Source organism: Corvus hawaiiensis, chromosome 30, assembly GCF_020740725.1.
Source record: "Corvus hawaiiensis isolate bCorHaw1 chromosome 30, bCorHaw1.pri.cur, whole genome shotgun sequence".
In the NCBI taxonomy this organism is placed as follows: Eukaryota; Metazoa; Chordata; class Aves; order Passeriformes; family Corvidae; genus Corvus; species Corvus hawaiiensis.
Genome location: NC_063242.1, coordinates 16,165,781 through 16,178,664, shown reverse-complemented (window position 1 = coordinate 16,178,664; position 12,884 = coordinate 16,165,781). Strand labels below are relative to the sequence as shown.

General features: G+C 46.4%; 1 protein-coding gene across 35 annotated transcripts in view; it reads right to left on the bottom strand.

Moving 5' to 3' along the window:
• EPB41L3 (erythrocyte membrane protein band 4.1 like 3) overlaps positions 1-12,884 on the bottom strand; it is a 151,813-nt gene that overhangs the window by 87,115 nt on the left and 51,814 nt on the right. For 7 of the 35 annotated variants that reach the window (XM_048289147.1, XM_048289151.1, XM_048289134.1 and 4 more), the window contains exon 1: positions 10,219-10,314. The exons of 23 other annotated variants lie outside the window; for them this stretch is intronic. The gene's annotated coding sequence lies outside the window, so the exon portion shown is untranslated. Of the gene's footprint in view, positions 1-7,835; positions 7,922-9,351; positions 9,447-10,218; positions 10,316-12,884 lie in introns of those variants that run through there. 5 more of the 35 variants (XM_048289156.1, XM_048289158.1, XM_048289123.1 and 2 more) reach the window with 4 other exon arrangements.

Genomic DNA, 12,884 nt, shown 5'->3' with positions numbered 1-12,884 from the left:
GTCCCACACTTTTCCATAGTATAGTCAGCGCTCTCCTTTTCTTTAGTCCACACTCTTTAGTCAAAGAGTGAATTCTGCTCAGCCCACATCTCCAGTATGTTTTTAAGTAGGAAATAATTCCATTCATTATGCAAACTCTTATTCAGACTCTTGTTAATGTTTGTGCTATCCCTTCTGAATTTGTGGACAGTTTCTTTCAGGCTCAGCAGCCAACATTTAATTAAGAAATGCTTAACAACTAGTGTTTTTTAAACAACGTCACGTTTGCAGAAATAATTGCATATCACATCTACTTTACAAAATCAAAATAAAGCCAGTGGAAACCAGATACAAAACACATGCCTTCAGCTATGCTAGTTTTGTTTAGAGAATGAACAATGTATTTCCTTGGCTGAGACCTTGATCTGTTCGCCAAATCCAGTCCTGCAAAGCTTTTTCTTCTTACAACAACATTCCAGGAGCAGAGGATACTATCAAGGAAACACACTCACAGTTCTGCAGGTTAGGAACAATGATAACCTTGGTGTGCCTTAAAAGAAAGGTAGCAAAGCATGTTCAGTGAAGTACATAATGCAGTATGTAATTAACGTATCTGTTTTATCCCTTTAGAACTGCTTGGAAGCCAGAGAGCGACGGGTATCTTCTTATGCAATCAGAAAATTTATAACATGATGCTTTGTTGCCGCATCTTCTGGTGCATGCCAGCACTTTTTTACTTAGGAAAAAAAAAGCACAGCAAGATTTCTTCCAAACCTGTGGAGGTATCAAACACTTGTATCGATTTCCACAGACTGGCTAAAAGAAGGAGGCATAACTACACTGATGGTGTTCTTTAAAGCAACATCACAGGATCAGAAGGTCATGGGGGGCATCTTTTTTTCATACCAGCTATTTTGCTTTCATATAGAAGAAACACTGGCTAGACATAGAAAGGGGTGCTTCAGATGATGGAAAATGCAGGACACAGCGAAACAGGAAAATAAATTGCAATAACCAAACCTACTGGGGTGAGGCAAGGTGATTCAGGACAACAAGGGATGGGGAAAATACAGTGATCATGTCTGCACAGCAGGTAGATAAAAACAAAATTGGAGCTGAAGAGCAAGGGAGTCCAAAGCCAGGTAAAGAGTTTGTTTCAACACAGACATTCCTGTTACAGAAGCTGCTGGAATCCTGGTCAGTGTAACCATCTTGCCTCCATGGGTAGCCCCACAACCATGCAGTTTGCCCTACACTGGCAAGAGACATTTTACGTCTGTTCGTACAGCATAGCAATGGGAAGTTGGTAAAAAATTTAAAAGAAGTTACTTTTTTTATTCTTCAGGTCTGCATCCTTAATTCAATCACTGTCCCCTAGGGCTGAGAAAATGACTGGCTTTACTGCCCTGCATTATCATGTTGACAGAGAAGCTACACAGAAAAATATTCATAGTTTATATATGATGCAAGTGTAAGAAAAACAGTTTTGGGTTCACACAATGAAGAATAAGTCAAGAAATCTAAGTCACAGAAGTAGCAGATGAGGACAGAACACTTTCAAACCTTAAGTGTGAAATTCTATGCTGTTGGGCTTCACGAGAACTGCGGTGAACGGGAACCAGATCAGAAATAACAACCTTAACACCAACACTTAGAGAGTAAAGTCGGCTGTTCAAGTAAGTTTAGTTTAGTTTAGCTTTCAAGTAATTTAGTTACATCAGCATTTCACCATCACAGTAATTGTGTGGCATATTTAATTATGTGCAAATAAAAGTCGGTACACTGTTTATGCAGACAGAAAGCCTGGCTGAATATATTTAAATATATTGATGAACAAGGTGGGGTGCTGTCTTTTCTCCCTATCTTGGAAAACCAGTGAGGGCAGAAGCACTGTCTGCTGGCTCTGCTTCTCCAACCCAGGCGTGAAGGGATTCCCAAGATCAGGATAAAGTGAGACAAATCAGCTATTCTCTGTTTCTTGAGAGTGTCATTAAATAGGCTGGCATGAGAAGCAGCTGTGGGTGGTGGTTACTTTTAAAATTTTTTTCCAAAATATCTACTATAGCCCATAAATAGATTATTATAATCCACAAATATGAGTAGTGGCACTGAGGGCAGGACTGAACACAGAAAGCAAACTAGTGTCAATACCAGATCTAAACTGGAACAGAGCCTGCCCCCAACCTCTGTTTGCTGCACTTAGCACACTGCCCCTGCAAGTAACTGAAGAAACCCCAACAGTGTGCTGGCACAGTATTAAAGGATCCTCCTAATTGCCATGCCTCAAATTCCAGCTCTACGTCTGCTAAGAGAAAGTCTACAAAACTCTTTAATAAATCATAGAAATCAGAGATGAAAATTAGGTCATGTCACCCATGCCTCCTATCTGCACCGTGAGTTTGTTACCCATACAGCACTGCTGAGTGCTCTGTCTCGACAACTCCTAAATGATTCAAGTGCTGAGGTTTCTCCCAATTCCCCAGGCAGGCTGGTACACAGCTCAGTGAACGTCACCACCCACAGGCTTTTCACTGACCAGCCTCATCCTCTCCGTACCAATTTTGCCTCTGTCCCATTTTGTTCTGTTTCTATTTATATCTTCCTCCAACTCCCCCCAAATCTGCTCCTGATGCTACCTCAACCACTATCCGGCAAAAATTGTTGCTCAGGAAACGTTCTTCTGCCTCTCCTGTAATACTGCTGTAGTGTGCTGCTATTTTTAGGAGAAAAAAGGAGGTGGTAAGGGAATGAAAGGCTGCCAGCTCCAGCTGTACAAGAATAATGCTTCAGTACAGTGGAAACTACATTACAGTGTTTCTCTTTAAGCACATATAATTGACCAAAACCTTAGTCTTCTGGAATGATCTAAATGGGAAAGACAGAAGAAATGGAAAAGACAAATTCCAAGGTTAAAAAAACCCCTTGTCCTCTCACTTCACCTTTCAACCCTACAGCTGTACTCCTCCTTCCAGGGCTGCTCTTGAGATTTTACAGCACTTGCCTAGTGAGACACGGTGAGATGGTTAAAGTAGCCACGTACTGCCATTATTCTAGAAGAGTTTGGATTGGAAGGGACCTTAAAACTCATCTAGTTCCAAAATCCCTGCCATGGACAGGGACACCTTCCACTAGACCAGGCTGCTTAGAGCCCCATCCAACCTGGCCTTGAACACCTGGCCTTTGACAATGCTTTCAGGCACATGTGTTCTGCACAGGGCCAGGAGCTGGACTTTATGATTTTTGATGGGCCCCTTCCAACTCAGTGTATTCTACGATTCTACGACTTTCAGGAATGGGGCATCCACAACTTCTCTGGACAACCTGGCTATCCCCACCTTGTCCTATCAAGTCTCTCCATCTCTTCTGTAAGCCCCCTTTAACTGACATGTCCCACTGCGGTCTCCCCAGAGCCTTCTCTTGTCCAGGCTGAACAATTCCAACTCTCTCAGCCTGTCTTCACAGGTGCTCCAGCCCTCTGATCACATTTGTGGCCCTCCTCTGTACCTGCTCCAACAGGTCTACACCTTTCCTGTGCTGGGGACCCACATCTGGAAGCAATATTTCAGGCGAGGTCTCATGAGAGCGGAGTAAAGAGAACCACATCCCTCAGCCTGCTGGCCACACTGCTTTTGATGGAGCCCAAGGATGCTGTTGGCTTTCTGGGCTGTGAGCATGCCTTGCTGAGTCATGTTGAGCTTCTCTTCCACAAACACCCCCAAGTCTTTCTCCTCAGAGCTGCTCTCAATCCATCTCACAGCCTGTATTTGAGCTTGGGATTTTCCTGACCTATGTGCAGGACCTTGACCTTGTTGAGGTTCACATGGGCCCACCTCTCAAGCCTGTCAAGGTCCCCCTGAATGCCATCCCTTCCTTCCAGCATGTCAGCCACACCGAACCGCTTGGTGGTGTCAGCAAACTGTGCGATTGTTACAAAATGATCAATTAAGAAACCTGCTTACAAGAAGCCACTGTGCCTTGGGCCAGCCCCACAGGTGCAAGTGAGACCTGTGTTTTACACCTGCTTCAAGACAAAGTGACATGCTGACCTCCAAAAAGGCAGCTGCCCATCATTCCCCAACCTCCCATGGCAGTGCCGATGCCAGATGCCCCATACAAAGGGCTCTGTGATAGTCCCTGGACTATCAAGACCATCTGGCCAGACTAAAGACCCTGCTTTCCTGAGCATACAGTTTTATACATCACCCACTGTCTTTACCTTTATCTTTACCTTTGCCTCCAATTTACTGATATGCAAACTAGGAACAAACTAGAGGTACCAGATTTCTTGCTACAAATAATTCTCACAGGCAAGCAGTGATGTTTCTGTTTGTATACATGCATATGTCCATGTATGGACTCCAGTGCATCTGTGGGGCACCTTCAGCTATCACACCGTGCTGGGAGCAGAGGGGCTAAGCTCTGTCTGCCCCAAGAGTTGCTCTGCAACATCAGTAATTTAATTGAAAGAAAACAGCGATAAATACAGTGCACCTGGTGAAGCAATCATTTCCAACGTCCTTAGAAAGATTACAGCTTCCTGACCTAAGCTATGATTTTGTTGGGTCAGATTTTGATACTTCCCTCTAAAGCAAACTGAGCCTTGCTTCACAGCCAGGCTTACCGATTTCTGTGGGAAGACAGGCAGATTAAGATACTCCCCGATGTGAGTCAGGGTGCAAGAACAGGTCTCTCAGTTAGTATAAACATATGTTTCCTAGGTCTGGAAGAGGTGGGTTGTTTTCTTCTTTCTTCTTCTGTTCTTCACAGCCTGTTTACATTTGCTGGCTTATTAAACACGATTTTATTTGCAGCCAGTATGTCCTAGGAAACTGGAGGTGTTACACATAATTGCCCTCAGATTCATAAGGACTGAACAAGTTAACCTCCACCACCAGGGAGTCCTGCTGCTCCATTGTTACCAGCAGTGTCAGCTTTCCTGGCTGCCATGAGCGGCGTCACCTCCTGCCACCAGGGAAAGGGGCTGCAGGTGCACCCCAGATCATGGTTGTCTCCCAGGATTTACCTCCTCCAGGGAGGTTGAGAGTACTGTGACTGAGCCACTGCAAGGGATGAAGCTCTGAGGGTGAGGAATATGAAGGAATAATCCCAAATGAGGAGGAGGAGAAGCAGGGCAGGTACTTGGCCACTTTCTTGGGCGATGGGAAGAATGGACAGTGCCAGAGGATCCGGTTCCAGCAGGGATTCCACCAAGGAGCCCAAAGGAAGGGGCACCCAGCCAGTGAGTGCAGCCAGGGAAAGGGGACATGCAGGGGGAGTGATAGGCAAGAGCCTGACTGGAAGAACAGGACACAACTACAGAGCAGAACAAACCCACAGGCATAAGTGTGCAGCTTGCCCTAGTCTGACAGGGGCGAGGGACAGGTGTTTTCCCTACCTCTCTCCCATGAACATCCCACCATTCATCAGCAGGGTTCCGAACAAAAGCCCACCAGGGTCAGCTGTTGCCACCTCAAATTATTCCCTCACTTGCTACTTGCAGCCCATCTGGGAAACCCAACCCCTGTTTTAGGAAAAAGGCTGCAGTAAAAGCCAGGGAATGGGCACATGCGACACCTTGGTAGTCACCATTTTAACATAGCCCAACACTAAAATCATCAACCATTCTCTATGGCATACAGGAGTTTTCTTCTCCCAAGTCTCACCTAACACAGCAATGCCGTGACTGCTTCCTCCTGTCCCATTCGTCAATAAACATCTGTTTCATACAAATACATGCACATGAGCAGGTATCCAAAACTGTATCCTGCTTTTTTCTCTTCACATTCCCTTCCCCTTCCTGAAAATACTTTTTTATATTCACATATGCTTTCCATTTATTCTAGCCCTTTATCCCCGACACATGTTCTGAGTCCCCAGTTTCTACATTCTTCTTTAACCCTCTAAACTGAAAGACTTTTCTCAGTGGGATCAAACACCTGGTGGGTGATCCTCATGCAGATTTCAGTACTTCTTTTGTTTCTCAGCTTGCCACCAGATCAGGTTTGATAAGATAATGAAGCCACTGAAAAGGATTCTCTGTCTGTGGCACACAAAGTATTTCCAAGATATAAAAAAAAAAGGGTAAAAATTGAAGAGGTCTACGTACAAAAGCTCACCCCCTCCAGTTTTTTTTTTTTTTTAATTTCTGTGTACTTTTTAAATTTTCAACTATGTAATACCCTTTCATGTACTGCATCCCATAGGATACAAATAGATTCACGGTTTTATAGATTATAATTTCCTTTTTGCTTTTATCCACTTTATTCAAGAACAGCCATCTCCGCTGATACAAAGGCCAAGTAAATTTAAAGATTTCATTTTCCTCCAGAGACAAAAAGCTGACAATTACTCAAATTGCATTATATAAATTACTCAGGAAAGGTGCAGGACATACTGATTTTGCTGTCTATACAGCGCACTGTCTCAGATTAACTCAGTTGTCCCAAATACTGACCCATTTCTGCTTCTCCAGAGGTGCTCAGTCCTCAGCAATCCTCCCAAGCTTCGTCTGCACTGATGGTGATGGTGACAAGAATTGAGAATGGCAGGGGAGGGAGCAAAGGGTCTGTAGATTTTCTCTTACCGAAGCCAAGAAAAGTGCTTATGCTCCTCTTCTCCACTACCTGGGCTGTGCACTTTAAGAAATGGAGCTCTTCCCAAAGAAAACAAGCCTTTCTCTTTGGGTGTTTCTAGCCAGCTATTGAGAGAGTAAGCGTTATGTGTCCACATACTCATTTAGACTTGGACCATTCTCCAGCCATTATAAATGGCTAACACTGGAGATTGAAAATGTAGAGAAACATGCTATAAATTTAAGCTAGCTAATCTATGATTCTCGCAGTGGTTCACCTCTTTTGAAGACTTCCTTTATGCTGCTGACTCAAACTGCTTAGTGATGCTTATTTAAGTCTAGTTCTGGATAACATTCTTATACTCTACAACTTTTGTACCAAATAAAAACAATCCATCATGATTCTCCAGAATAAACACTTTCTCAGCCTAATTTTCAACTTAGTTGACAGCAATCATATTTTTCAGTTATATGCATGCATTTATACTCACTTGATTAGAGAGAAATTTCGTTCAAACAAAACACTTTGAACATTCAAACACTGCAGTCATAAAATATTTCCAGTAAAAATGTGATAAATAGGATGCTAAACCACAAATCCTAGGGCCATGCTATACACATCAAAAAAACCACAGTCCTGCACACCCACAACAGCCCTCCCTGCATGGACCAACCCTTCGTTTCCAAAGCCCAACATATATTGAACATGCACTGAACACACACAGATTCTCACCCGAGGATGTATTTTGATGTGACAAAGTCACACAGTTTCACACTTCTGTGTTGAAAATGCCGTAGCACAAGAAATAAAGCTGATGCTTCATCTCATGAGAGACAAGAAGTCTTTTATAACCACTTATAAATGGTTTGACGTTTTCCCTCAGACAACAAGCAGTCATTTACTGGTATATGAGATTTCCATGAAACAAGTCTGAATGTCACCCACCGTGAATAACACATTTAACACATTTCAAGAACTTTCTGTTAACTCAAGATCATGCCTGAAATACAAAGAAGTGACATTTTACATATTTTAAGAAAACAACTATGCATAACCCCCATGGAACTCACAACCATGCATCAAACAACAAATATAACAAACATAGGTACGACCACGTTGCTGTGGGACAAATCTACTATCACCTACCCCTCCCCAGATTTCAAAGAAAAATCTCTGAATAGCAATTCTTTCTCATCAAAGACTAAATATTCAGCAGGTTTCCACTACAGACAAGAACAGATTTCATCCTGATTAAATGAAAAATTACATAAGTTGCAGCTTCACCTTCACTTGCTCCTTCCCAGAAGAGAGAACAAAACCCCAACCCAAACCAGCCCTCTCCAGTTTTGGTGCAGCTCTCCAGCAGTCAGACACAGCCCTACCCAGTGAGGAGCCGCCAAGGCTGAGGCGCAGGGGGAGGCTGGGGATGGGTGCCACACCCTGTGCCCCCCCTCCCCCGCTGCTCCTCCCCAAGGCTAAACCTGCCCACCGCAGCAGCGGGGCTCCCATGGGATGACCTCCTGATGCGCATCCGACCAGCTCCTCGTCATACAGGGCAGCCTTTCGGGAGAAAAGGCCATCAGCTGCACCATTAACGGAGGGATGCGACTGCAGGCAATTAGTGTGGGGAGATGCCGGGGCTGTCCTGGTCTGATTAAATAGAACCAGTGTATTTTAAATGTTTCCCGATGTGTTTCGTGTTCTCTGCTGCAGCAAGCAGGTCTGCAGCATGCCAGCAGCTCAAGGAGCCTTCCTGTTCATGCAGTGCTGTAAGGAATAAACTTCCAGCAGCTCTTACCCCAATGCGGTGCTCTCAGGCTCTCTTCTCCTCCCCTGATTGCCATGCAGATCTCATCCTCACACTAGAGCTGAAACTTTCCAACCCAAGGAGACCAGCATAGCAGTTATTTGCCTATACCTGACTATGCATGTACACACTCAGAGGTGCAGCAAGACCAGTGAATTTAACAACATCAGTGATGCAGCATGATGATCTTGACCTTTTAATACTCTGTGAAAGGACTCTTCTCCATAGATTTAGAGAAAAAGCATACATTCAGTCACATCTGACCTTTACTGGTCAAAGCCTTATGAAGCTTGCTTATAATTCTTATTTTTTATGAGATTTAGTTATAGTTGCTTTCTTTATACAAACCTTTTTACAAAGCTTTCTATGGACAGAGACAATTGCTGACAACTGCTAAAAGTAAAACAAGAAGGTATCCCTCAGCTCACCAGGCTGTAAAAGGACGGATGCACATGGGACACACCTAACCCAGAGCTTTTTTTTTTTTTTTTTTTTTTTGGGCAAGTGGGCCTCTGACTCGCAATCACGTTGACAGGAAAGACCTCAAACGTTGTAAGTAGTTTCCCTTCAACTTCGAAGCAATGTGCATGTTCAGCTGAGGAAATATTTTCCATCTCTGCCTCAAACAGGAGCACACGCTGCAGAACTGTGGTGAGAGTAACAACTGCCTTGACCCAGCACCTTTCTCTTCCAGCACAGCCCCAAGAGAAATTAAATCAAGACAGCGCAAGGCCAGACAGGGATGCTTTGCTATTGTGATCACCATAGGAGTGAGAGTTTTTAAGCTTCTCGGTATATGTGATGAAGTTTCGCCTTTGAATGAAAAATGGGGCAACCGAGAAAGACAAAATCCTATTCCACCCACCCGCCCCGGTCCCTCTCTGGCAGCCCAAGGGCGAGGGACCGCACCCAGGATGCGGGCGCACCGACGGACCCGCTCAGCCCGCACGCTGGTCGCACCCACGGCTTCTCTGTTCCCCTTTCCCCACAGACCTGGCCGACACTTCCACGCCGCGCTCCGCGGGGCCAGGAGTGGGGATGGGGGAGAGTGAGGGGCTTCAGCGTCCGGGCCGCGCTCCCGAGCACCTGGGAGCCCGCGCCGGGTCAGGAAGGCAGGGACGCGCGATCCCTCCAGCGCGGGGCGGAGCGGAGCGGAGCGGGGCAGCCCGCCCCGCTGGGGCCCCTCGCTGCCGGCCAGGAGGGGGCCGGCGCGGTGCTGCCACTGCAGCGGTCCGGGGCTGCGATGTGCTCCGTGCATAACCACACCCACCGCATTGCAGAAGCCACGGCCCGGGGCGGGGGGGTAGGGGGTAACCCCCCCCATCGCGAGTAGCGCAGCCCCGGCCGGGCCCCTGCACCGCCCAGGTGTTGTGTCCCCCAGGTGAGCGGGACACCGGGCAGTGGGGGTGGCACGGCCCTAGGGGGGCTCGGGGTGCGCCCTACCACGCCACACGCCTCCCCCGCCCCCCTCCGCCGCCTACAGAAGTTTCCCACAGAAATGCGTATCGTCCTAAAAAAATTAAAATTGCAGTCCTCCTCCCACCCTCCGCCCCCCGGCAGAGCTGCGGCGGGAGCAGCCGAGCCTGTGTGTATGTGTGTGTGTCCCCGCAGAGCCCCCGCCGCCGTCCCCGCTCTGCGGGGGACACCGCTCGCTGCCTGCCCCGGCCCCCCCGGGCAGCCTGGCCGCACGCACACGCCGCCCCCCCCCCTACTTAAAAATGGCTCCTAAGAATGATGTAAATATATATACACACATATTTATATATATGTGTCTATATATACACGCACATATATATAAATAAACACGTATATATTACAAAAGGGGGGAGATGCAATCTGCCCCCGCCCCCCCGGGCATACCCTCAGCTCCCCGCTGCGGGAGGGCACCGCAGGCAGCGGGGCCGGAGCGGCGCGGAGGTTCCTCGGCGGCGGCGCGGAGCGGCGGCGGGCGCGGGGCTGCTCCCGGCGCGGCGGCGGCCACGCGTCAGCAGAGGCAGCGCAGCCCGGCTCTGCCCAGAGCGAGCCTCCGCCGCTCCCCAGCAAATCAGGGCTGCCGAGGCTGCTCCGGAGAGAGGGAGGGAAAAAGGAAAGGGGGGAAAAAAAAAAAAAAAAAAAAAAAAAAAAAAAAAAAAAAAAGGGAAAAAAAATAAAAAGCGCACGCCGGGGCGGGCGGCAAAAGCTGGATGCCGGCAGGTTTGCGGAGGCAGCCCTCCCGCCTGCCTTCCTCCCTGGGCCACCGAGGGCTGCTCCCCGGGCACGGTAGGAAGCCCCTCTCCACCTCCGCCCAGCACAGGGATCCCCACCTGTGTCCGGAGGGATCCGGCCGTTTTTTGGCTCAGTTAAATGAATCCATCTATTTAAAGAATCGAGTTTAGCTGCTGCAGTTGCAGGCAAACCCCCGCGATGGAGAAGCTCCCCGTCAACTTAAAAGCAGCAAGCTGAGAGCTGGCAAGGTCTGGCTTTGAATTACACGTGGGGGTTTTGATGGGGGGGAGAGAAGGTACCAGCCTTTTCAAATTTAGTTTTCACTGACAAACTACATGTTCTTAAAATACAAACCATATTTCCCTCAACAACATTGCGAAAACATGAAAAAAAAAAAAAAAAAATAGGTCCTGTCACACATCAGCTCCTGGTCCAAAAGGGATAATGTAAAACCGAAGATAATTTTCAAGTTTGCACTCCAGTACAGACCACAACATGCCACATGTCAGAAAGCATCAAAAATTTGTAGTGCATACAAAAGCAGTTTGGGAGGGGATTAATCCTACTTACACCATTCCAATGTGGTAAATACATAGCTTCTCTTAGAGCACAAAACTGACTTCTCCACTCTACACACATAGGAGTGGCTATTGGGTTTGAGACTGCTGCATCACTGTGCTCAGAGGCACTGCTCATTTGCTTCTCTGGAGGACCAGAAGCAGCTGAACTTGCTCTTTTCCAGAGGAGGAATTGACCACAGGAAGGGCAGTGATGGCTTGGCTGCAGAAGAGTGACAGATCAACACGGTCTCATGCTGCACCTTCAACCCTAGCACAGCGAAGTGGATAAATGAGGCTTATTCTCTCTTTAGATAGGGCATTTTGAGAACTCCCAAAACTTATGAGATCCAAATTATACTCAGGGCTCTGATATGAATCAAGGGGGGAGGGAGGGGCAGGGAATAGCTCCTTTAATTAGCAGCATCTCTGGGGGATTTAAAAAGAGAAAGAGGTTTTGACAGTAGGCAGCAGCATACCATTTCTCAGATCTGCAAAACTGTGCTGTTCTGTATTTCATGTGGCATCGTAGCCAGACACACACCGCCCTCTTCACCTGCTATGCAAGAGCGCCGTTTAGCAGAACTGGCACACCGTAATGTGCCTGAGAAGGAAAGAGAGTTCAAAAGGAAAATGCATGCCATCAGCTAAGAGAGGGCATACCTTTGGTCACGCAGTTGAAATAACAAGACTTGTATACTCTTTTCCACCAGGAGCTCTGGAAGCCATCACAAATCACAAGGGAATGGACTTGACAGCTAAGACACACATTAGAGTTAACAAGGTTTGATTTGAAAAAAAACAAAACAAGAGGAAAGTAAGGAAAGGACTGAGTTGCTCTCAATCACATTGAGTCTCAAAAGCAAGCTAGGAGACTTAAGAAATATTTGTGAAAAAACAAGCAAGAATTTACCAGCTCGACCTTTGGCAGCTCTTGCACTGCCCATTACAGAGGAAGGTGTTGACATCACTTTTAAGCAGACACATCACAGAAGTATTAGTGCTCTCCAGCCACCCATGCTGTCCTTGAGCAGTACTGCAGGCAGATTTGCCCCACAGTTACACTATTCTCTGTGATCCCTTTTGTGGATATTCTGCATACATAATGACATCTTTCATCTGAGGATCTAGAAGGCTTCCAGCTCATTGATTTAACCTCAAAGCATTAAGTGGTATTAACAGGCTGCTCCTACAAACAGGAAATCTTCGCAACAGATTAAAGGGACTGGTACCTTTGGGCTACCAATGTGAGCCTAAGTTTCAGAGCTCTCAACACTCACAGGTTTTGGGGTTTTTTTTTTTCATTTTCAAATGTTAATTTCTAGTTTCAAAGTGGGTTAGTGCCCAACTTGTCATGACTTTTGTCAGAAGGAAGCTCCAAGGAAGTTTAGGTTTCCATGAATCAGCAGTTTTTAATATTATTTATTTTTTGAAAAAAAAAAGTTGTTTCAGTAATTTATAGCAAGCCTGAATCCATACTCTTCTTATACAGGTGTGAAATGTGAATAATCTCCCTACACTTTACTGGAATTAACTCAGTGTCCATTTACACAAAAGGAAGACATCGGATGATAAGTCCAGGTAGCAGGAGACTGATCTCCTGCCTTGCTATGGGACAATAATTTTACTTATACTATTTTCATTTGTTTCTGGAGGTGGTGCTTCAGACGTAGATGTCAGAAGCTAATGGTTCCATTTGAATTCCATTCATTTCAACTCCCAACACATCAGGCTTGGTGCAGCCCAAGGCAGTCCCTTCTCACC